The 24286-nt window shown below is 41.3% G+C and overlaps 1 protein-coding gene and 1 long non-coding RNA gene across 2 annotated transcripts in view; one reads left to right on the plus strand and one right to left on the minus strand.

The window, feature by feature from the left end:
* Positions 1–24286, minus strand: part of LOC102977728 (dehydrogenase/reductase SDR family member 2, mitochondrial) — a 192562-nt gene that overhangs the window by 18344 nt on the left and 149932 nt on the right. The gene's annotated exons all lie outside the window — the stretch shown is intronic.
* On the plus strand, positions 1837–18214 carry LOC129392540 (uncharacterized). Its single transcript, XR_008618640.1, has 4 exons — positions 1837–1958; positions 4399–4543; positions 5601–5743; positions 17961–18214. It is a non-coding gene; the product is annotated as an uncharacterized lncRNA (long non-coding RNA).

The raw sequence follows: 24286 nt of genomic DNA on the forward strand, positions 1-24286 counted from the left end.
CGGGTTCGTGCCCCGGTCCGGGAAGATCCCACGTGCCGCGGAGCGGCTGGGCCCGTGAGCCATGGCCGCTGAGCCTGCGCGTCCGGAGCCTGCGCTCCGCAACGGGAGAGGCCACAGCAGTGAGAGGCCCGCGTACCGCAAAAAAAAAAAAAAAAAAAAAAAGGCAGAGAAGTAGGGCAGTCGCCAGATGGAGAAGATGATGAAGAGGAGAGAAAAATCAACACATCCATAAACTGATGTGGATGATCTCAGTGATCCAGGATAGAGGGTAAGATTATCAATGTAGGAGAGAGAGCAGATCACAGGAGGAATATCCTTGAATAGGCAGGAAAAGATGGGACCTAGAACACAAGGAGTGAGCTTTTAGCTAAGAGCACCTATAATTCATCCGGAGTAAGATGAGAGAAGATAAATAGGAAGAAGTGTGCTGGGGGCTTGTGGAAGGTCTCTCTCATTGCCTAATTTTCTCACGGAAAAATGAAGTGAGGTCTTCATCTGAGAGTGAAGTGCTGGAGGTTTGAGGAGAAGAGAGAGAATGAAACCGTTGTCAAGAGAGTGAGAGAGTAATGGAACTAGAGTATGATCATGGGCAGCATTAAGGGCTCCCTTAAGATTGGTTAGTGATAGTGGCACTGGATTATGTATGGATTATGATGCAACTTGATAAAATAAGCTTTAACTAATTTTAACTTATTTAACTTTCTGATAAATTCATATTGACTCTGAAGAAGACATTTGAAATTTCTATTCATGGCTTTTATTTAATATATCTTGAAATTTTGGTAGTATTGGAAAACAGTCTAAGGAGACAAGTGTCACTAAACAGTTCAGCTTCATTTGTCCAAAGGTGATTTTTTTCCTAGCTAATGACACAATCTAGGGATTGAGTGTTGAGAAGAGCTGAAAAGAATTTTTTTTTTTGGCTGCGACGGGTCTTAGAGGTGGCGCCCGGGCTCTTCATTGTGGCGCGAGGGCTTCTCTCTAGTTGTGGCGTGAGGGTTTTCTCTCTCTAGTTGAGGCGCGCAGGCTCCAGGGCTCGTGGGCTCTGTAGTTGTGGTGCGTGGGGTCCAGAGCGCGTAGGCTCTGTAGCTTGCGGCACACGGGCTCTCTCATTGAGTCACGGGAGCTCAGTAGTGGTGGCGTAGGGGCATAATTGCCCCGTGGCATGTGGGATCTTAGTTCCCCAACCAGGGATCAAACCTGCATCCCCTGCTTTGGAAGGCGGATTCTTTACTAATGGACCACCAGGGAAGTCCCTGAAAAGAATGGTTATTTTTAAATACTTGGAAACGCTAGTTTCAGCATTTACTATTTTGTATCAATGCTATTTTTGCTTTGCTCCTGTAGAGCTCTCCCCCATATGTGTTCCTTGATAAGAACTGAGGTGTAGAAAGGTCCTTACATAAAAATTGTCCACACACACGCTGCTCCTGACAATATATCTGAATTCAGAACATCCCAACACAGGCTAAAACACTTAATTTCTAATATACCAGCACTCTTAACAAAATTAAGTATCAAAAAGAGAAAGGTAAGAAGCCCTAAGGCATTTAAATATTAAATGAAGCATCCCAGAAACCAATATGTAGAATAGTCTTAGTTGGCAACTGGGAGGTTTTCTCATTCTGAACCAATACATCATAGTAGAATAATATAACTTTCTTCCCTTTTTGAGCTTGGCTAATGGTAAGGGGAGGTAGGAAAGGAAATTTTACATAACCTTGAACATAGATGCTTTCTCAGGCAGATCATTTTTAGAAAGGACCACATCTAGAAGTTGAAGATCTGGAAGTTGATTTCTTTTTTAAAAAACAAATTTATTGAAGTCTATTTTACTATAAAAATTAAGTATACAATTGAATCATTCTCAGTAACTTTGCCAAGTGATGCAGCAATCTCACGAAGACATTCTTAGAACATTTTCATCACTCCAATAAGATTCTACAAGCCCTTTACAGGTAATTCCGTTCTTACCCCCAGCACCAGGCAACCACTGATCTACTTTCTGCCTCTTAAATTTTAAAAATTTGCCTTTTCTGAAGCTTTCAATATAAATGAGAAAATTGATTTCTTAAAAGATATGTATGCCTACTTGGAAAGTCTTTACATATGTATTGTTCTACAGCATTCTCTTGCCAAAAGGATGGGACACTTGTCTCAGGCATATGGGGTTTGGGGAAGAATATATATCTGTATAAAATATTCTATATATACTTTAAAAAAATATTTATTTATTTATTTATTTGGCTGGGCTGGGTCTTAATTGTGGCACATGGGATCTTTAGTTGTGGCATGTGGACTCTTAGTTACAGCATGTGGGATCTAGTTCCCTGACCAGGGATGGAACCTGGGCCCCCTGCATAGGGAGCGTGAATTCTTAACCACTGGACCACCAGGAAAGTCCCTATATATACCTTTCTTACTTTGGTGGTGAGTCCCAGGTGCTTTGCTCGATGCCTGGAGAGAATCCGAGTGACAGTAATAGCTCTCAATGTTGTGCAGGTCCTCGGGTGTCTGGACTGCAGCCACTCCTCTCCATGCCTTAGGTCAGGCCATCCGTTTCTCCTCCTCCCAGGACACACCCACAAGATCTCCATGCCCTCTTTCCAGCCTTCACTTTTTTGAGTCATCAGAGCCCCAAACTAGGATGGAGGTTCTATTGAAAGACACCAAATCATGTTCTGTCCATCATGTAGGGCCTCTTGAACACCTTCCCTTATCATCACAGCGAACAGTGACCTCTGTGACTTTCTATAGCACTGTACTCATCTGCTTCCAGGACCCCTGTTTCTTTTCTTGTATTTTATGTTTACCACTATTCATTCAGTTGTCCAAGTCAGAAACTTCAGAGTCAGCCATGATTCTTCCTCTCACTTCTTCCACATCCAACTGTCACCAAATCCTGCCAATATTATATCTGCTCTACTTAAGTCAATCTTCTCCCCATCCCACTGTTGCTATATTTTATTGCAGTGGTCATGTATCTGGCCTGGAGTGTAGTTGTAGCTCTCTTCTGCTGTTACTTCCAAACTAAGCTGGGGTGATCTTTCCAAGGTGAAAATCTGATCAAGTCCATCTCGTTGCTAAAATTCAACAATGGCTGTCCATTGACTTTTATGATAAAGTTTAAATTCTTGGCTTCTTGAACTAGGATTTTGTTGATTTGTCCCTGACCTCTCTCCCTAGCTTCATTTCCCTTTGCTTTCACAAGCTCCTTTAACTAGAAACATAACAATTTCCCTGTATTTCTATGCTTGTATCCTCATCATCTGGATTGTTCCTACTCTTTCCTCAAGACTCAGCACAGGCATCATCTCCTCTGGAGGCAGTCACGTCTGCAGAGAAGCCTTCTTGGATACACCTATTTGGTCTTTCCAACCAAACTCTATGTCTCAGCCCTGTGCCTCTTATCACCCCCAACGAGGCTGATAGTACCTTAAGGGCAGAGTCAATGTTTTATACTTCTCCAGAGTCAGGTTTGCATTTATTGTTTGGAGTTCTCTTTTTAAAAATGACGTCTCTCTTCTCTGTCGATGCCTTGAGGCTCTTATGACATCATGAGGCTTGTGTGTTGTGACCCAGAGAGTCAAAGCCTGAGATTCAGCTGGAGAAAGTGGGCGTGTGGCCAAGCTGATATTGTTTTCTGTTACAATCAGCCTCTTTCTTCCTAAGGAGGGTCCAACAGCACTTTTTTTTTTTGAGTGCTTACTGTGTATCAAACTCAGGTTCATTAGGTGTTTTCATCTTTATAAAAACCCACTGAGGTATTGATAGGTGATACTATCCCCATTTACACACAGGGAAACTGGGTCATAGAGAAGTTAAATAACTTGCCCAACCAGCACTGTTCATCAGCTGTGGGATTTGTCTCCAAGCCGCATGCTCTTAACTTCTAAGATATCTATTTATATATATCTATGTGTGTGTGTGTTTTATGGGTCCAATAATGAAATGGATCAAATGTTGTGAGCTTATACTCAAACAGTTTTGCATCCTGACCCAACACATCTTTGGACGTAAGAGGGTGTCTAAATGTGGGCTGAAGATGAGAACCAAGGTAACTGTGGAGCCTCTTTCCCTGTCCTGCCTTCATGTGGGCTCAGCCTGGGCTTCCCGTTAAGGGTTCGCTTGACTATCCTTTTCCTAATTCCTTGATATAGGAATTATACCTGGAATAATTCTGTTCTTTTTCAAATATTGCATGTCTAAGTCTTGTAGCAAGATACAGGATTCTGCAGCCAGTTTTAGAGTCAGGCTTAAATAGACAGAGACAATACTTTTATATTAGACAGTTTCTTGCCAAAGTATGCCTAGTATAGTTTGGCTTTCCTGCTATGAGTCCACATATGCTTTTTTGTTGTTTTGTTTGTTTGTTTGTTGTTGTTTTGGGCCACGCAGAATGCAGGATCTTAGTTCCCTGACCAGGGATCAAACCCGTGTCCCTCTGCGGTGGAAGTGCGGAGCCCTAACCCCTGGACCGCCAGGGAATTCACCACATATGCTGTTGAGAGGAAGATGATTTGCATCCTTGGCACCTTGACAGGTAACTGGCATTATAACCTACTCTTGCAAGTATTTGTTTTCTTTTTGATCATTTTATTCAGAACAAATAATAATATGACTCAGGTCATGAGGGTATAACTGTGTTCCTGCCCCAAGAAAGGACCAGTTTGTCCCATCTTCAGCCAGAGGACTCCTAGAAATATCATATAAAATTATATATAAATGTATAATTATATCTATACATATACATACATGTACCTATATACATAATATATACATATATACACACACATGCATACACTGTAATTTTTTATTTAGCAACTCTCATCCCATTTGCTTCATTTAACGTTTTTATTTTTCTTATAATTGCTTTCTTTTCCATGGTTCTTTTTTTTTTTTTTTTTTTTAATTTATTTATTTTTGGCTGTGTTGGGTCTTCGTTGCTGTGCAAGGGCTTTCTCCAGTTGCGGAGAGCGGGGGCCACTCTTCATCACAGTGCGTGGGCCTCTCACTATCATGACCTCTCTTGTTGCGGAGCACAGGCTCCAGACGCGCAGGCTCAGTAGTTGTGGCTCACGGGCTTAGTTGCTCCACGGCATGTGGGATCTTCCCAGACCAGGGCTCGAACCCGTGTCCCCTGCATTGACAGGCAGATTCCCAACCACTGCAAACATATTTCCTTTCTATTTTTCTTTCTTTTTTTTTTTTTTGTGGTACGCAGGCCTCTGACTGTTGTGGCCTCTCCCGTTGCGGAGCACAGGCTCCGGACGCGCAGGCTCAGCGGCCATGGCTCATGGGCCCAGCCACTCCGCGGCATGTGGGATCTTCGCGGACCAGGGCACGAACCCGTGTCCCGTGCATCGGCAGGCGGATTCTCAACCACTGCGCCACCAGGGAAGCCCCTCCATGGTTCTTGATGAGGCAATTTTGTTCCTTCTATTCGGTCTCTGCCTCCAAATTTACCTTTAGCTTCACCTCTATGTCTCTGAACATATAATCAGCCAGGAACTCATGTAACTATATAACTTGGTATGTTTATGTAAATGTGTTTACATGCTATACACCACTTTGTAACTTTGCTTTTTTCATGTTATAAGGTGTCCTGGAAATCTTTTTGCATCAGCATTTAGTATATTTACCTCATTTAAGAGCAATTCTGCCCTTTTTGGCTGAAGGAGCTCGTGAGAATATACAGAGACTAGCAGCCATGTTTCAATCCTGCAGTAAACCTGATGTCCAAGTGAGTATTGGTGTTCAAGTTGGACAAAAATCATATTGTAATGGGACCTGGGCTTGGCTGTCAGTGAAACTGTTCTTCAGAACTCTTAGCGATTAGAAAGTGAGCAAACAAGAGGGCACAGAAACCTGTCACACTGACACAGTGGCAGTAGGGTCTTAGGCAGGCCATTCTCAATCTTTCTACCTTCAAGGAATGCTTGAAATAATTTTCAAAGGAAGGTCTCAAGGAATTCTGGCTTAAACACTGTTATATCTGAAGCAATGGTTCGTTACTATGATAGTAAATTACGGATATAATAATCCAATATTAATAGTCAGTGTTCTTTTGAGTAGAGAAGCATACTTTCTGTGGATCTGTTTACTATGGCCAATTTATTAGCCTACTCTTTTTGTGTGGTTTCCCTTCCCCACAAAGGATATTCACTCTATTGCACATAAGTAGTACATGCGAGGAGACTTCAGTTTTCCCTTGATTTAAAAAAAAAAATCCTACTTGATTTAAAAAAAAACTTAACTAAATAGGTCTAAAAGTTGTATCACACAGTCATACTGTAAGAAATACTAATGAGGTATGGTACATGGTATTTAATATATGCAAGAGTAATTATTTCTCCTATTTAAAGCTAAAAAGTTTTTTTTTGTTTGTTTGTTTTTGTTTGGCCCGTGTATCTTGAATAGAATCAGGTAGCTAAAGATTAAGTACCCTTATTTGAAACTAATCTCTTTCTTCCCTTTTCATAAATTTTAAAAACTCTTAAGGCAAACATAATACATTTCTGTTAAATAACTGGCTTAAGCCAAAGTGGGGATTCAGTTTTTGAAAGGTCAGCTTGATATATTTAACTTAAACAAGGGTTGTAAATTTATTTTAATTAATGTTATTTATAATACAAAAACATTTGACAGTTTTGAATAGTAAAGCAATTAATCACAAGCCAAAGCAATATGAATAAAAATAGCCTAAGACACTATTTTATTAAGACTGAAAAAGAAATTTCTCACTAAGTGACATGATCAGGCTAAAATAAAGGTCTAGCAATTACAAAGTCATTATGCATATATATAAGTTTCTTGATCTCTTCTGTAGGCCTATATATGCACATAAAATGTTATTTTTGAAGCTAAAAAGAAATAATAAAATCTGTGTTTTTCATTTAAAACCTGTGCTGGAAAATTTATGCTGGGACAGCAGACACCATGTCTACAACCTCTGTTCACCAAGGAGTTTGTCCAGGTTGAAGAGGGCAAAACGAAAAAACTACTGAAACGAGAGGGCAATAGTGTGAAGGAGTTATCTCATTTTGTGAATCAATGTCATCAGCTTCCTCAAAAACCTTTACTAAATTGATTGTGAGAGTGACTAATTTAGGGGCAGTTTCCTTGCTTTTGAATATTGCAGCATGGAAGAACACATTGGGGTTGATGTAGGACCCACAGCTCACTACTAAACAAATACAGATATCTATGCACGATCCAGACACACGGGAGGTTATTCCTAAGCCTGGTGGACTGTGTAAAAGCTGCTCTAACACTTGTTTACTCTGAAGAAGGGGGATTATTCTCTTCCTATAAATGCCTAGTGGAACTCTCCCTATGAAGGGGCTGATATACTTTGTATGCAAACCATGGTGGATTAGTTTTATGGTGATCATGATGTTTATCTCAATTGACAAGATACTGTACCAATTTGGACCACCGAGTAACATTTCTTCAGATCAAGGAACGCACTCATCCTCAGAGTAATTTTTAAAAAATTATTAATTAATTAATTAATTTTTGGCTGCGTTAGGTCTTCGTTGCTGCGTGCAGGTTTTCTCTAGTTGCGGTGCACGGGCTTCTCATTGTGGTGGCTTCTCTTGTTGCGGAGCACGGGCTCTAGGTGTGCAGGCTTCAGTAGTTGTGGCTCGCGGGCTCTAGAGTGCAGCCTCGGTAGTTGTGGCGCACGGGCTTAGTTGCTCTGCGGCATGTGGGATCTTCTCGGACCAGGGCTGGAACTCGTGTCCCCTGCACTGGCAGGCGGATTCTTAACCACTGCACCACCAGAGAAGTCCCAGAGTAATGGTCTGACAGAGAATTGGAACAGACAATTGAACACTGGTTGCCTAAAATGAGAGGGAGATAAAAGCTTGAAAGGCTGGTTTGTCTCCATCATGAGTGTGTGCTCAGACTAAACATGGGGCGGGTTAGGAGGGTCCCCACTAGACAGATTCCTCCACTGTTCTGGACTATCTGGGGAGGCATGATGGTATGACTGTACCATGTTTCCCACGGGGGGGAGGATGCTGGTGTGATCATATGATTTTCCTCCATATCACATCAACTTTTTTCTCTTTTCTACACATCAGTTTTCTTTTTTTCTACCCCATGCAGTGATCCCAGTAAGCTAACTTTCATACTTGCCTACTCTCTTCCTCACTCTCAAGTCCAAGCAGCAGCAGAAACACTTTAAGATCTCCTTTTACAGCTTGATTTTTCCAAAGATTCTATTTCCTTTTAAATCTTGTTAATTGAAGCCAAAGTATTTTTTTACCCAAAATTTATCTGTATGCTTTTATTTTATTTTTTTTATCACTCTTTTTTTTAACATCTTTATTGGAGTATAGCTGTTTTACAATAATGTGTTAGTTTCTTCTTTACAACAAAGTGAATCAGTTATACATATACATATGTTCCCATATCTCTTCCCTCTTGCGTCTCCCTCCCTCCCACCCTCCCTATCCCACCCCTCCAGGTGGTCACAAAGCACAGAGGTGATCTCCCTGTGCTATGCGGCAGCTTCCCACTAGCTATCTAATTTACATTTGGTAGTGTATATATGTCCATGCCACTCTCTCACTTCGTCACAGCTTACCCTTCCCCCTCCCCATATCCTCAAGTCCATGCTCTAGTAGGTCTGTGTTTTATTCCCGTCCTACCACTAATCTCTTCATGACATTTTTTTTTTCTTAGATTCCATATATATGTGTTAGCATACGGTATTTGTTTTTCTCCTTCTGACTTACTTCACTCTGTATGACAGACTCCAGGTCTATCCACCTCATTACAAATAACTCAGTTTCATTTCTTTTTATGGCTGAGTAATATTCCATTGTATATATGTGCCACATCTTCTTTATCCATTCATCTGTTGTTCCCTTTTCTCTACACCCTCTCCAGCATTTATTGTTTGTAGATTTTTTGATGATGGCCATTCTGACCGGTGTGAGATGATATCTCATTGTAGTTTTGATTTGCATTTCTCTAATGATTAATGATGTTGAGCATTCTTTCATGTGTTTGTTGGCAATCTGTATATCTTCTTTGGAGAAATGTCTATTTAGTTCTTCTGCCCGTTTTTGGATTGGGTTGTTTGTTTTTTTGTTATTGAGCTGCATGAGTTGCTTATAAATTTTGGATATTAATCCTTTGTCAGTTGCTTTATTTGCAAGTATTTTCTCCCATTCTGAGGAAGCCAAAGTATTTTTCCCAAGCTCTTTCATTGGCTTGTTCAACTGGCTCATGTGATGAAAAGGATCTGCTAAGTAGGCGTGTTTTTGGAGCCATTCTTATCTTTAAAGCACTCAGCAGAATCTGGCCCACGACTTTCTGGAACATACTCCAGAAATTCACCTTTGAGCTCAAATACCCTGTTAGAAGTCTTCCTCTGCTGACCCCGGAAGTTTCACTATGTAGCAGAGATTTTTACCCTTTCTTTGTCCAGGTTTCCCCACAGATTTAAAAACAAACTTGAGTGACCTGGTCTTTGTTAATAAAGTTAACCTTTTTTTTTTCGGTATGTGGGCCTCTCACTGTTGTGGCCTCTCCCGTTGCGGAGCACAGGCTCCGGAAGTGCAGGCTCAGCGCCATGGCTCACGGGCCCAGCCGCTCCGCGGCATGTGGGATCTTCCCGGACCGGGGCACGAACCCGTGTCCCCTGCATCGGCAGGCGGACTCTCAACCACTGCGCAACCAGGGAAGCCCAGTTAACCATTTTTGTACCACCATCCAGAACAGTTTTTCATTTAATCTCCTAGACTTTTTGACACCATCACCTCCCTATGAAGAAAGCGGTGTGTTGTGATGATGTCAGGACTGTCTTATTTTACACAAGGGGCAAAGCCTTTCACAGAACCAACTGTTTATAGGGCACCATCAGTACAAATGCCAATATCCTCCAAGATAACCTTTCGTTTCTAGATACTAAACAAAACATGAAATATATCTTGGCCTTTGCTTGTTTCAGGTAACACTTTGCAGTAGAAATTTTTTCTTGAATTTTACCATTATTTACACGTTAAGAAATGTTGCAGCATGACATTCATTAGTGAAATTTGTCGACTTACCAACCTGGATATAGAAGAGGTTGTTTTCAGTTTATTACATAAAAACCTTTTTAACATAATGTGACAAGTTATAAATACATCAACATACCCTGCTACGGAAATTTTTCAGTATCTTGTATTGCATCTGTCCAAGTATTTTACTCACTATAATTTTATATCCTGGAATTAGGAGATTTTCATCAACTCTGTAATTTTTCGTTTTTAGGCAGTAAGTTTGCTACTCCATCACTTGCTTCCTGAGCTTTTCCACTGAGCTTTTTTGTAAACAAAAGTTTTTCTCTGTTTGCTTTGAGATTCCAGTAGCCATTAGAAATATTCAGCACTTTTCTGGGTCAGATGGCTTTGATTTATCGTTAAGTGGCTTTTCCATTTTGCTGGAGCCATTGCTGCATTTGTAAGTTGTTTGCCTCAAATGAAGTACAGTGCACTAGGACAACTTGGATTACCAGCATGTGTAAAAATCCATTGAGGGGGGACTTCCCTGGTGATCCAGCAGTTAAAACTCTGCGCTCCCAATGCAGGGGGCACAGGTTTGATTCCTGATCGGGGAACTAAAATCCCCATACAGCAACTAAGCCCGCACACTTCAACCACTGAACCTGTGTGCCGCAACCAGAGAAGCCCGAGTGCTGCAACGAAGACCCAGTGCAGCCAAAAAAAAAAAATCAATTGAGGGGTAGTTTTCATTGTAAAGAGGATTTTTTATAGACCACTTTTTACAATGGTGTAGTGGAATGACTCAGAAGATTATAATTCTTCATCACTAATCTTATCAGAATTGTCCTTAGGACGCGGCCTAGAATTCTCCTCTTCCATTTCACACCTTGTCTTCAAAAATTGCCCCATTGGACTTGTTTGTGAAATACAAATGCTAGTAAAATATAAAACAGAAGAGCCTAATAACTTAATGAGAGAATTGCAAGAAACAGAAAAATCCACAGTACAATTCACTTCTAGCCTACGTAATCCAAGTTTGTAATATTTACAATAGCAAAGCTCTTGGGGGGCATCTGTGTGGTATGAAAATTTCCTTCTGATTTTTTGTCAACCTTGTAGAGCTCCTTCACTTCTGCCAGGTGGTCAGTGGTGTGTCAGGAAAGGTTGGAGAGGTAAATCCAGAGGGAGACGGTGACATCATCAGCTACCCCCTCCCTTTCATGCAATATACAGTGCTTACCAATTACAGTGTCCTTCCCTATCTCGAATCAAAAACTGAGGATGGGCTCAACCAAATGACCACAGTTCTACCCTCACTGCCACAGGGGGCTTCGAAAGTATTCTAATTAAATTGCTAACGGAGCTGCTCTGTCATTGGCCATCACTGGCAAATTTCAGCATCACCCAATTTGCAAAGTTCAAAACTTGTTTATTATTATTTTTCAATCCCTGGTGGCGCAGTGGTTAAGAGTCCACCTGCCGATGCAGGGGACACGGGTTCATGCCCCGGTCCGGGAAGATCCCACATGCCGCGGAGCGGCTGGGCCCATGAGCCATGGCCGCTGAGCCTGTGCGTCCGGAGCCTGTGCCCCGCAACGGAAGAGGCCACAACAGTGAGAGGCCCGCGTAACACACACACACACACAAAATTATTTTATTTATTTATTTTTGGCTGTGTTGGGTCTGTGCTGCCGCGTGCGGGCTTTCTCTAGTTGCGGCGAGCGGGGGCTACTCTTCATTGTGGTGCATGGGCTTCTCACTGCAGTGGCTTCTCTTGTTGCGGAGCACGGGCTCTAGGCGCACAGGCTTCGGTAGTTGTGTCTCGTGGGTTCTAGAGCGCAGGCTCAGTAGCTGTGGCACACGGTCTTAGTTGCTCCGTGGCATGTGGGATCTTCCCGGACCAGGGCTCGAACCCGTGTCCCCTGCATTGGCAGGCGGATTCTTAACCACTGCGCCACCAGGGAAGTCCTATTTATCAATCTTAATCTCTCTTGGAAACGTGATTGAGAAACTCAGACTGAGAGGTTTATATTATAAGTATGCCCAATTTTGCCAGCTTAATAAACAATGACACCCCAAAATTATTTTATTTATTTATTTTTGGCTGTGTTGGGTCTTTGTTGCTGCGTGCGGGCTTTCTCTAGTTGCGGCGAGCGGGGGCTACTCTTCATTGTGGTGCATGGGCTTCTCACTGCAGTGGCTTCTCTTGTTGCGGAGCACGGGCTCTAGGCGCACAGGCTTCGGTAGTTGTGTCTCGTGGGTTCTAGAGCGCAGGCTCAGTAGCTGTGGCACACGGTCTTAGTTGCTCCGTGGCATGTGGGATCTTCCCGGACCAGGGCTCGAACCCGTGTCCCCTGCATTGGCAGGCGGATTCTTAACCACTGCGCCACCAGGGAAGTCCTATTTATCAATCTTAATCTCTCTTGGAAACGTGATTGAGAAACTCAGACTGAGAGGTTTATATTATAAGTATGCCCAATTTTGCCAGCTTAATAAACAATGACACCCTATTTTGAAATGTCTCCAAAGAACCAGATAATTATGAATTTCAGTTACCTGGGGAGGTCCCTTCCCTGCTGCGTCCGGGAAGAACTAGGCATGTTTCTCAGGTCTCATGACCAGTCTGGGCTGCTTACCGGTGTAGCTAAGAGCTCCCATTAAGTGCAAGGATCCAGCAGGCTCTGCTGGGATGTTGCTTCCCTGGAATGGGCCCCAGTAGGGCTGCTATTTCTGCTGCCACTAACACCCCTGCCACCTCTTTGTTTAAATTCTTTGTTCTGCCTTGAAGTTGCAACTGTCTCAGCTGCTCCCCTCCTCCCTCTTCACCTCAGACACTTTAATCAATCCTCTCAGAAACTTCCAAGTGACAAAATAAAATTTAAAATATCTGTTCCCCAGAAGGCATAAAGGAACAGACTGATAAATCTGTATAAAAATTTTAAACTTCTGTTTGGCAAAAGACAAGACAGACTGTGAAAATGTAATTGCAGAACATATGATAAAATGGCTAATTGCCTTATTTTGCAAAATAACGCTCATGCAAATGAACGAGAGAAAGTAAAACAACTCAAAAGAAAATACGCAAGTTATAAGAACGGACAGTTCACAGGAAAAGTATAAATGGTCTATAAAATTATGGAAACATACTCATCTCACTCATATTTTAAAAACATGGAGATCAAAACATCAACAAGATACAATCTTTCAACTTTTAGATTGGTAAAAAAGAAAAGCTTCATAATATCCAGAGCTGGCAAAAGTATGGGGAAATAGGTACTTTCACATGTTTCTGATGGTATTTTATTTTTTTTAAATATTTTTTTGATGTGGACCATTTTTAAAGTCTTTGTTGAATTTGTTACAATATTGCTTCTGTTTTATGTTTTGGTTTTTTGGCCACAAGGCATGTGGGATTGTAGCTCCCCAACCGGGGATCGAACTGGCATCCCCAGCATTGGAAGGCAATGTCTTAACCACTGGACGGCCAGGGAAGTCCCTGATGGGATTTTATTTTGTTGCAACCTTTGGGAAAGCAATTTAGCCTATCTATCAAATATTTAAGTGTGTGTATATTTTGACTGTATTGATTGAGAAATTTCAGTACTTGGGGTTTACATCGTGAATATGCTTGCTAAAATTTCCCCTAAATTTATGTGCAAGAATGTTTGCAAGACATTGTTTAATAACAATTTAAAAAGCAAATTTGTTTAATAGCAAACAACTTAAAAAGCAAACTAATATCTATTGGTAGGACATTTAAGTTGGAGTATATCAATATAATACAGCTGTTAATAAAGGAGATAGATCTGTAAGTGCTTATGTTGTTGTTGTTGGTTTTTTTTTTTTGGCTGCTTTGGGTTTATTGGCTGCGCGCGGGCTTTCTCTAGTTGCCGTGGAGCGGGGGCTACTCTTCCACGCAGCGCTTGGGCTTCTCATTGTGGTGGCTTCTCTTGTTGTGGAGCACGGGCTCTAGGCACGCAGGCTTCAGTAGTTGCAGCATGCGGGCTCACTACTTGTGGCTCGCATGGGCTTAGTTGCTCCAAGGCATGTGGGATCTTCCCGGACCAGGGATGGAACCCGCGTCTCCTGCATGGGCAGGTGGATTCTTAACCACTGTGCCACCAGGGAAGTCCCTGTAAGTGCTTAAAGGGAAACGTGCCCAAAGTATATTCTGAAGCAAAGAGAACAAGGTAGAAAACAATGTGATAGAAATAAAAATTACCCATCCGCACAAACATGTCCTAGTAAATGCATTCAGCATTTTTCTTAAAAAATGTGCAACACACACACATACACATTAGCAGCAGATTCCATGGAGAGAAAAACTGTGGAGGAAGAAAGATTTTATTTTTCATTGCAAACCTTCCTGTTCTCTTTGAGGTTTTCCTCTTTTTTTTTGAGGGAACTTTGGACTTAGAGGGTTGAATTCAATACAGTCTTTGGTTCATGGAACTCATTGGTTGGGGCAGGACCCATAAACCCAATCTCCACTTTCATTTGCCTCTTTGCCCTTACAGAAAACCATCCAGTTAAATGTATATGCGTTCAGTTGTATGTGTTCTTTTAAGATGTGTATTGTCTGTTGGGTATGGTGTATTAATTTATATAAGTGATATACACTCTAGATCTCATTATTTTCTTCCTGTTTTCTCTCAGCATGATGCATATTGCTCTAGTACGTGTAACAGTTGCTTCTGACTGCTACACGGTACTCCTTATTTTCCAGTTTACTTCTTGGATAGACTCTGGATAACCTCCAGATCCTTACCACCACAAACATTGGAATAAACCTTCTTGGAGTTGTCCTCATGTGAATTTGAGTGGGAATTTTTTGGAGAAATATATCCAGAAGTGGGGCTTGCTGGTCACAAAATACAATGATGTATAACTAAGAACTGTCTGATTGCTCTCCAGGGTGGCTGCACCAGTCCACACGCCCACCAACAGCATAAGAGGTCCCGCTATACCCACATCCCTGCCAACACTTGGTATTCTCAGCTTTATTATTTTTGCCAGCTTAATAAAGTAATATCTTATTATTTTAAAACTTTGTGTTACTCTGATAGCTGAGTTTGAGCTTCCCTTCACATGTTTGCCAGCCTTTTTGATTTCCCCTTCTACAAATTGTCTTTTCATTTCCTTTGTCCATTTATCTTTTAGGGTTCCTGTTTTTTAATCTTTTAAGAGTTCCTTGTATATGTTAGATATTAGTTTTTTTAAAACAATACGTTTTAGGCATCACAAATAACACTCAATTTGTTATCTGTTTGTTAACTTTGATCATATTGTGCTTCATTGAACAAATTTTCCTAATTTTATGCAATTAACTTAATTAGTTTGGCCTTATGATTTTTTCTTTTGCTGTTCTTTAGAAGTCCTTCCCCGCCTCGTATGTCAGAAAGACATTAATCCACAATATTTACCATTAATTTGTAGTCTTTCGCCTTGAGGTCTTTAATCTTTCTGGAGCTCTCTTTGTATACTTTAGAAGGTAGGGATTCAGTTTTATTTTTCTCCCTCTAGTGGACCAGTTTTTCCAGCACCCTCTTCTAAACAGTGTGTCCTTTGTCATTAAATTGTGATGCAACATTTACTGTATATCAAATTCTCTTCTATGGGTGTGAATTGTTTCTCAGTTCTTTACTGTATTCCATTGTCCATTCTTTTGTTGTCATGCCAATATCATACAGTATTTAATTTTTTTTTACCATGAGATATAACACAAAGAAAAATAAAGCATAAATCTACCACTTAATGATTTTAACTGATTACCCAGGTAATTACCACTCAGGTTAGGAAATGGAACACTGCCAATAACCCAGAAACCCCTGTGTGTTTCTTGTCAATTGTAATGCCTTTCCACTGGTCTTAAAGTAACTACCAATCCCAAAGTAACTACCATGCTAACATTTAGGATAATTAATCCCCTACTTAAAAAAATACTTTATTCAGCATGTATCTATAAACCCTACACTTAAGTTTTGCCTGTTTCTGAATTTATATTAATAGGATAGTACAGTATGCATTCTTTCATGTCTGGCTTATTTCACTCAGCACTGTCTGTGAGAGTCATCCATGTTGTATATAGCAGTAGTTTATGTTTTTTAGTTTCTATGTAGTTTTCTGTTGTAGATTAAAGAAATATCTACAGTTTTTCACTCCTCCCTGTACCCATGCCTTTTGCAGTGTGATTTTATAAATAAAAAATAAATTTATTTATTTATTTTGTCTGCGTTGGGTCTTCGTTGCTGCACGCAGGCTTTCTCTAGTTGTGGCGAGCAGGGGTTACCCTTGGTCGTGGTGCGCGGGTTTCTCATTGCGGTGGCTTTTCTTGTTGCAGACCACGGGCTCTAGGCACGTGGGCTTAAGTAGTTGTGGCTCGCAGGCTCAGTAGTTGTGGCGCACGGACTTAGTTGCTCCGTGGCATGTGGGATCTTCCCGGACCAGGGCTCGAACCTGTGTCGCCTGCATTGGCAGGCAGATTCTTAACCACTGCGCCACCAGGGAAGTCCTGCAATGTGATTTTAAAGCTCCTTTCATGGAAAGGTGGAGTCTATTTTCCTTTCCATTGAATCTAGGCTGGCATTGTGACTTGTTTTAGCCAATAGCATGAGGTGAAAGTGTTACTAAGTACAAGCTCCTACTGCTCGCTGCACCACAGTCCGATCAATCGAGAGACGAAGTGTTGGGGCAAGGAATAGTGACTTTATTCAGAAATCCAGCAGATTGAGAAGATGGTGGACTAGTGTCCCAAAGGGCTATCTTGCCCGCGTTTGGATGCTAGTTTCTTTTATAGAAGAAAGAGAGGGAGGTGAGGAGGTAAAGTTAAAAAGGTGGTAGGTTGTTGAAAACATTTCCTGGTTCCAGCCAGACTGTGGAGGGGATGTGTTAATTTCTTCTTTCCTGCAGCCATTCACAGGTGAGCCTGGTTGGATGTTTCCTGTGAGCTTAAACAAAGGTATTTTAGCTTAACACTCAGGCTTGGGAGGCAGGGTTCTCAGAGATGGGCCATTATGTATACTTTAAGCTATGGGCACCATCCCTTTAGTGATTACCTTGTAACAAAAGCTATAGAATACAAAGATTAAAGTAAAAGAAACAGATCCAATATGAAGTCAGTTTTGTTCTTCCCTATTACAAAAATGACCATGTGCCAATTCTGAGCTTTGGCCTCCAGAGCCCTTGTGTGTTTCTAATCTATGTACTGGGACCTCTGCCTCTGCCATGTGAACGAGCCTGGGCTAGCCAGCTGGAGCATCGTATACAGGGACCAGAGCTGAGACAGCCTGGTTATCTGAGCTGAGGCCACGGAGATGTGACCGAGAATCTATTGACTTACTATGGTCCCTGTAGAGCTTAGAAGACACTTCTTATACAAATGCAGTGAGGAATATGCTGGTGACGGTTGGGTGCTTCTACCAAGGACCCTGAAAGGATTCCACTAAACCCATGTCACCCTTCCCACTCCTTTACTCCTGCTTCCTGGGACTACATATCAAATAAACTATCTGTACCAAGGTCTTTATCTCAGGGTCTGCTTTCATGGGAACCAAATTAAGATAACTTGTATCAGGAGTGATCCTAGCAAACAGAGCTTCAGGATGGGATTCTAGAATACTCACTGATATCCAGGACCTCCCTGATGATGGTGAGTGACATGGTGAGTGAAGTGGATGCCCAAAGTTGACCTTGAGGCAAGGATTTGTGTAAAAATGATTGGTTAGGAAGTGCTCCCATGGGGGAAAAGACACTAGGGGAGATAGAAAGTGGGATCAGCACAAGATGGGGGCCAAACAAGAGTGCCATATCAAGCCACATGCCACAGAAGGCAACTTTGGTGGCTCATCCCTGCAGGGAGCTTGACATTAGCACTTGGAGGGCAGCTTCAGATGAAGGGTGGAGGTTATCATAATACCTGCGCACTGGGAAATCAAGACGCCTCTCTCTCCTTCTCTGCAGGTCTCAAATGGAGCACAGCCCCATCGAACATCCAACTGCAACTGGGTCCAAGGATGCCTCTTTGCAGGATGCCAAGAGAATTTGAGACTCTTCTCAAAATCTTCTGACTCATCTGCCTGTGATTTCCAGCTTGAAATAAGTGATGCTTGTTGGTGATGCTTGAGTGCTTTTCAGAATGCTTGAAGATTTAGGTAGCTTCAAGAACAGTTTTATCCTACAAATAAAGTGTGAACTAGGAGTTCAGAAAAAAATGTGTGGACTGAATTAAGATTATGATAATGCTCATGTGTTTCTAGCTATAGTAGAATCAGTGTCTTCTTGGTGGGGTGAGTGATGCTAGTAAGCATTATTTATCTGGTGATCAAAGGTGCTTAGAGAAGGAACTGAGGATGTTTAGCAGAGAACAGAGCAGACCAAAATGGGATGGGTAGGAATGATAGAGCTGTGTTATCGTTTGAAGAGCTGTCATGGGGAAAAGAGAATTGACTTGATCAATGGTGCTCCTTGGATAGCTATAAGACCAGTGCAGAAGAGCTATGGGGAGACATTTTTCAGCTCAATTTAAGAAGGTATTTTCAAATGCCCAGAGCTGTCCATAGATAAAATATACTGCCATAAGAAATAGTGAATTCCTTAACACTAGAGTTATTCAGACAGAGGATGGAAGATCATTTTGCAGGGGTGTTGTGGAGGGAATTCAAACATCAAATAGGGATTACAGTTAGATGATATTCCCAACCCTGAAATATGATGATTCTTGTCCTTGATAAAAATAAAGATGAACTTGCTGGAAAACCAAGAGAACTCTCAACAGCCAGGGTCAGAGCAAAAGCCAGTTGAATAAAAGCTTAGTGATGGGATGAAACTAATCACTGCTTCTAAACCAAGTCATATTAGAAGAAAATGAGCTCCTATACTTGTAATGAGCCTTATTTATGACAGTTTTGCTGAAATCAAATAGTTTATGCTTCAGTTGAATTTAAGTGCAGTGACAATTTACTTAATGAGTCTTCTGAGAATAAATTGTTCTTAGAATCAAATTGGCCAAAGTAGAAAGGAAATTATTTACAATACTGAGATGTTCTCTTTAAAGTTTAACAGGATACAGTATAGTGTACCAAAACTCCCACATCTGTGTGCAGTTGTGTAGGCCAGAGATATCTCTAGGTATTTTCCATGTCTCTGAGTACAAATGAAGATAAACAGAGATTTAGAAAATTTGAGAAGTCAGAAAAAGATATACTACTGTAATCTACAGGGCCACACACGGAGCCTATTTAGAGAGTCAAGCCCTAGCTCTGAGTTTACTCTGCACATGTGTCCTCAAGAGTCTCTTGGTTAAATATCTCCAGGAGAAATGGCTGGGTCATGAGGTAGGTATATATTTAACTTTCTAAGATTGGGAACAATATCACACTCTTGATTATTGTAGTTTTAAAATAAGTTTTGAAATTAAGTAACATTTGCTCTCCAACTTTGTTCTTTTTCAGAGTTGTTTTGGCAATTCTCAGTCATTTGCATTTCCATATGAATTTTAGAATCAGTCTGTCAATTCCCAGAAAAAGGCCAGCTGGGATTTTGATTGGGATTGCACTGAATTTATAAATTAATTTGGAGAGAATTAACATCCTAAAAATGTTGAGTCTTCTAATCCATGAACAAGGTATATCTCTCATTTTATTTAGGTCTTTTACAATTTCTTTCAGCAAAGTTTTGTAGTTATCAGTGGACAGGTCTTTCACATGTTTTGTGGGGGTACTGAATTGCTGACTGTAATTGTGGGTTTGTCTACTTCTCACAGTTCTATCAGTTTTCGCTTCATGTACTGGGAAGCACTGTTATTAGATGCATAAACACTTAAGATTGTTATGTGCTTATGTGAATTGAGCTTTTTATCGTCATGAAATGACTTTCTTTATTCCTGGTAATATTCTTTATTTTGAAATCTACTTTGATATTAATATAGTTCAAACTTTCTTTTGATTAGATAGCATGGTGTATCGTTATTCATCCCTTTTTCTTTTTTTTTTCCTTTTCTTATTTGGTAGAGGGAAAGGGTACTACCATTTATGGACTGTTTGATGTAATGATTAAACAAGTTTTCTTTTAGCAGTCAACTTTGGTTGATTTGGTACAACTGTATAGTTGTATCATTGTTATTCATTTGCTACAAATTAAGTTTTTTTTTTGGCTGCGTTGGGTCTTCGTTGCTGTGCGCGGGCTTTCTCTAGTTGTGGCGAGCATGGGCTACTCTTTGTTGTGGTGCAAGGGCTTCTCATTGCTATGGCTTCTCTTTGTTGCGGAGCACGGGCTCTAGGTGCATGGGCTTCAGTAGTTGTGGCACGTGGGCTCAGTTGTTGTGGCTCACGGGCTCTAGAGCACAGGCTCAGTAGCTGTGGCTCATGGACTTAGTTGCTCCATGGCATGTGGGATCTTCCCGGACCAGGGATCAAACACGTATCCCCTGCATTGGCAGGTGGATTCTTAACCACTGCATCACCAGGGAAGTCTCCCTTTTTCTTTTAACTTATTTGTGTTTTTAGGTTTAAAATGCATTTCCTGTAGGTAGCATATAACTGGGTATTGCTTTTTAAAAAAAATCCAATCTAATGGACTTCAAGTATAAATTGGAATGTTTAGACCATTTACATCTGAATTTGGACTGTAGGTACAATAATATTGAAATGAATATTTCAAATATTCAAATGCAATTTGAATATGAACTGTGGATTTGGGCAATAATATTGGGTAGATGTTAACATTTTCTTCAAATTCATAAACAATTTGTCACCCATCTCAGCTAAGGAATATTTAACGTGGACCAAGTTTTCATGTTGTCTTCCTCCTGCAGATTGCTCAAGATAAAGTGACATATATTCTTATTTCTAGACTTAAGGGATGCACTTCTGTTTTCATTTTTACTTGCAACATTAACCATGCCCATATCAAAACAACCTCCTTGTACATTAAAATTTCTCAAGTTTGTAGATGAGTTTTATGGATTGCACTTAATTTGTCTGCTTTTTGGTGATAGAGAGAGTGGCTCCCCCTGTAACTCCCAATGAGGCATCTTCAAATCAGACTGCAGGCATGAGTAGCCCTAAGAAGTTTTCCCCTGGAGAGCTAATTCAATCTCCGGTGTATAAGTTTATGACAACTTCAACCACCCAAGTGGCACTTCTCTGAATTGAGTGCATTGTCCTAGCCTTATCTTCAGGCTATGACAAAGAAGTGGAGAAAATGGTGGGAGGAGGGTGGAGTCAAATTGGAAGTGAGGTGGCATGTGGTAGAGAGAAGGCATAAAGAACATTGTGCACAGATCTGTGGAGCTGTGACATAGAAATATGTATGGGCAACTTATATGTCTCTGAGTTCATCTAACTCAGAGTTCATTGAGCTTCTTGGATGTTTATACTCATATCTTTCATCAAATTTGGAAAATTTTTAACCATTATTTTAAAAAATATTCTCTCTGTCCCTTTCTGCCTTGGCTCCTTCTAAGACTCCCTTGATCCATAAGTTTGTCCACTTGATGATGACCCACAGGCTCTGTTCACTTTTCTTCAAACTTTTTTCTTTCTGTTTCTCAGAGTTGATAATTTCCATTGTTCGATCTTCAAGTTCACTTTCTTCTGCCTGCTCAAATCTGCCTTTGAATCCCTCTAGTGAATTTTTCATTTCAGTTATAGTAATTGTCAGCTCAAGGATTATTTTTTTTTACGTTTTCTATGTCTTTATTGATACTTTAATTTCATTCACCAATTGTTTTCCTGACTTTCTCCACATTTTTCTTTAGTTCTTTGAGCATCTTTAAGGTAGTTATTTTAAGGTCTTTGTCTAGTATATCTGCCATCTGGTCTTTTTCAAGGTCAGTTTCTGTTGATTTTTTTTTTCCCTTTGAATGGCCTATACTTTGCTGTTTCTTTGTATGCCTTGTGTTTTTGTTGTTGTAGTTGAACACTTGACATATGAATGTAATAATGTGGAAATTCTGGAAATCAGATTCTCCCTTTTCCCAGGGTTTGCTGTTTTTTAAAAAAAATTTTGTAGGCTGTCTCTGTGCTGGGGATCAGCCTCAGGAGTAAACCTAAGGTCTTCTTAGGTCTCTTCTCAGCCTTGAGCTTGCACATTTACTTTGTAAGTTTGCCTGTATATACAGTTGCTGTTGTTGTTTTTTAATAAATTTATTTATTTTATTTTACTTATTTTTGGCTGCGTTGGGTCTTTGTTGCCGAGTGCAGGCTTTCTCTAGTTGTGGCAAGTGGGGGCTACTCTTCATTGCGGTGTGCAGGTTTCTCATTGTGGTGGCTTCTCTTGTTTCAGAGCATGGGCTCTAGGTGTGCGGGCTTCAGTAGTTGTGGCACACGGGCTCAGTAGTTGTGACTCATGGGCTCTAGAGCACAGGCTCAGTAGTTGTGCTGCACAGGCTTAGTTGCTCCACGGCATGTGGGATCTTCCCGGACCAGGGATTGAACCCGTGTCCCCTCTATTGACAGGCAGATTCTTAACCACTGTGCCACCAGGGAAGCCCTATACAGTTGTTTTTGAATGTCCTAGTCTTTAATGTCTGGCTCCCAAAAGGGGAAAAAGAAAGCAAAAAATGAAGTGTGTGGGGGAGAGTGTCAGCCTTTTATTTATTTTTATTATTATTATTATTTATTTATTTTTATATATTTTTTTGCGGTACGCGGGCCTCTCACTGTTGTGGCCTCTCCCGTTGCGGAGCACAGGCTCCGGACGCGCAGGCTCAGTGGCCATGGCTCACGGGCCCAGCCGCTCTGCAGCATGTGGGATCCTCCCGGACCGGGGCACGAACCCGTGTCCCCTGCATCAGCAGGCGGACTCTCAACCACTGCGCCACCAGAGAAGCCCTAACTATTATTATTTTTAATGATATGTTCTTTTTTTTTTGGCTGCACTGTGCTGCTTGCAGGATCTCAGTTCCCTGACCAGGGATTGAACCCAGGCTACAGCAGTGAAAGCCCAGAATCCTAACCACTAGGCCACCAGGGAACTCCCTAGTGTCAGCCTTTTAAATTCCCCCAGAAGTCTCTTCAACCAGCAGAGGAGAGGCTTGCAATAAAGGGAGGAGGTGCAATAACAATGACTGTTTGCCTCTTTGTCTACACTTCTGTGATCAGAAGCAGCAATCAGCAGTCAGAGCACTGATCCCTGATATTTGGAGGATAAGGTCCTTTTTGCTCACACTGGCTCCTGGAAGCTGTATGCAAGCTCCTCCAGGAACAAATGCACAGCTGTCAACCTACCAGGTGGCTAAGAGTGGGGGATGCATAATTGCTACTGTGCTAGGAACTGAAATTGACTGAAATTAACTGCAATTTACTATCCAAACCTTCCCCTGGCAGTTTCTGCTGGTGCAGTTGTTGTCTGGGTGGGGATATAGATTCCTGGCCATCTTCCCAGATTCCTCTCTGTGTATACAGTTTTATAGGCTGCAGATACCTCCAGGAACCTTCTGTGAATCCAAGAACAAATTCTGAAAATAGAGATTCAGAAAAGATGTGACGGGACTTCCCTGGTGGTGCAGTGGTTAAGAATCTGCCTGCCAATGCAGGGGACACGGGTTCCATCCCTGGTCTGGGAAGATCCCACATACTGCGGAGCAACTAAGCCTGGGCGCCACAACTACCAAGTCTGCACTCCAAAGCCCGAGAGCCACAACTACTGAGCCCGCGTGCCATAACTACTGAAGCCTGTGCACCTAGAGCCCATGCTCTGCAACAAGAGAAGCCACCACAATGAGAAGCCCGCAACGAAGAGTAGCCCCTGCTCTCCGCAACTAGAGAAAGTCTGCGCAGCAACAAAGACCCAACGCAGCCAAAAATAAATAAATAAATTCATTAAAAAAATAAAGGCAAGATGAAGAAATATAATACTTTCAACCATTTAAAAAAAAAAGAAAAGAAAAGATGTGAAGACAATATTGTCAACCTTCAGGGTTTCTGGCATCTCATTCTCTGTTCCTGCTCTGTATCACCTCTCTAGGGTTACCTTCTCCTTAGCTTTTAAGTACTCGATGCCATCTTGCTCATTATCTCCTTCCCTAATAACCTTAGAAAGGGTCTGATGTTAGTCATTTACATAAATGCTTATTTGTCTTTGCTTCTTTTCAAACTTGATGATCTCTCCAACTTTAAGCAACAGCTATCCTGATTTCTAACTCTTTGTGCCTATCAAAATGAAAGTAATCTGATCCCAACTATATGTGCTTATTATTATTATTATTATTTTTTTTGCGGTACTTGGGCCTCTCACTGTTGTGGCCTCTCCCGTTGCGGAGCACAGGCTCCGGACGCGCAGGCCCC

The sequence above is a fragment of the Physeter macrocephalus genome, chromosome 11 (genome assembly GCF_002837175.3).
Source record: "Physeter macrocephalus isolate SW-GA chromosome 11, ASM283717v5, whole genome shotgun sequence".
NCBI lineage: Eukaryota > Metazoa > Chordata > Mammalia > Artiodactyla > Physeteridae > Physeter > Physeter macrocephalus.